We start from the raw sequence: 1956 nt of genomic DNA, 5'->3' as shown, positions 1-1956 counted from the left end.
CTACCTTTCAGAGAGTGGTTGATTTTTTGTTTCTAGAATTGCTGTTCTTCTTTTCTTCGATCTCCCATTGGATTTGTAGGTGTTTGCAATCTTTAGATAAGCTATCTAGCTGATCTCTGCTACCTGAAGTAGTCTCAGCCTGCTACTTCTCCGCCATCTTGACTCCTCCCCAAGCCATACTCATATTCCTGACCCACAAGAACTGAGATGATAAATGTTTTACTCTCTTAAGTTTCTAAGTTTGGGGGCTGTTTGTTACACAGCAATGGAAAACCAATATAAACACAATTGTCTATTAATAGTTGAATGGAAAAATAAACTGGTGTATCCATTCAGTGGAACACAAATCATCAATAAGAAAGAATGAACTGGGAACTTTCCAGAACGCTTGGTGAGACACGGAGGAGCGGCGGCTACCCGAGCTGCACCCAGCAACGCGCTCCTTCCCGCTCCCCCACATCGGCCTCGGCCCTCTCACCGGCTGTAGAAAATGGTGAAAGAAACCACTTATTATGATGTTTTTGGGGTCAAACCCAATGCCACCCAAGAAGAACTGAAAAAGGCCTACAGGAAACTGGCTTTGAAGTACCACCCTGATAAGAATCCAAATGAAGGAGAGAAGTTTAAACAGATTTCTCAAGCTTATGAAGTACTCTCTGATGCAAAGAAAAGGGAATTATATGACAAAGGAGGTGAACAGGCAATTAAAGAAGGTGGAGCTGGTGGTGGTTTTGGCTCCCCCATGGACATCTTTGATATGTTTTTTGGAGGAGGAGGAAGAATGCAGAGAGAAAGAAGAGGTAAAAATGTTGTGCATCAGCTCTCAGTAACCTTAGAAGATTTATATAATGGTGCAACAAGAAAACTAGCTCTGCAAAAGAATGTGATTTGCGATAAATGTGAAGGCCGAGGTGGTAAGAAAGGAGCAGTTGAGTGTTGTCCCAATTGCCGAGGTACTGGAATGCAAATAAGAATTCATCAGATAGGACCTGGAATGGTTCAGCAAATTCAGTCTGTGTGCATGGAGTGCCAGGGCCATGGGGTACAGATCAGTCCTAAAGATAGATGTAAAAGCTGCAATGGAAGGAAGATAGTTTGAGAGAAGAAGAACCAGGTGAGGGAGACCAAGAACCAGGACTGGAACCAGGAGATATTATCATTGTTTTAGATCAGAAGGACCATGCTGTTTTTACTCGGCAAGAAGACCTTTTCATGTGTATGGACATGAAGCACTGTGCGGTTTTCAAAAGCCAATATCTACTCTTGACAACCGAACCATTGTCATCACTTCTCATCCAGGTCAAATTGTCAAGCATGGAGATATCAAGTGTGTGCTAAATGAAGGCATGCCAATTTATCATAGGCCATATGAGAAGGGTCACCTCATCATCGAATTTAAGGTAAATTTTCCTGAGAATGGCTTTCTGTCTCCTGATAAACTCTCTTTGCTGGAAAAACTCCTACCTGAGAGAAAGGAAGTAGAAGAGACTGATGAAATGGACCAGGTAGAACTGGTGGACTTTGATCCAAATCAGGAAAGATGGCGCCATTACAATGGGGAAGCATATGAGGATGATGAACATCATCCCAGGGGTGGTGTTCAGTGTCAGACCTCTTAATGGGGCCAGTGAATAACACTGCTGGCATTTTATGTGCAGTAGCGAATGAGTGAAGGACTATAATCATAGCTCACTACTTGCTATTGTTTTTGTTTTGATATTCAACTATAGTAGTGTTTTAAAAGTTAAATGAAGAATAAACTCAAATATAAAAGCTCAAAGAAAAAAAAAAGAATGAATGAACTGTTGAACTACAACATAGATGAGTCTCAAAATAATAATTAAATAATTAGAAGCAAGACCAAAAAATTACATGTAAGTTTCAATTGATACAAAATCTAGAAAATGCAAACTCATCTAGAGTGGAAGAAAGCAGATCAGTGATTACCTGGGAATG

At 40.7% G+C, this 1956-nt stretch overlaps 1 pseudogene; it reads left to right on the top strand.

Moving 5' to 3' along the window:
* Positions 1-427: 427 nt before the first annotated feature.
* Positions 428-1673, top strand: LOC123393435 (annotated as a pseudogene).
* Positions 1674-1956: the final 283 nt, after the last annotated feature.

This window comes from Mustela putorius, unplaced genomic scaffold (assembly GCF_011764305.1).
Source record: "Mustela putorius furo isolate JIRA1106 unplaced genomic scaffold, ASM1176430v1.1 tig00000854_pilon_pilon_pilon, whole genome shotgun sequence".
Taxonomy (NCBI): domain Eukaryota; kingdom Metazoa; phylum Chordata; class Mammalia; order Carnivora; family Mustelidae; genus Mustela; species Mustela putorius.
Note: the sequence above shows the minus strand (reverse complement) of the source record. Positions and strands in the feature narration are given on the sequence as shown.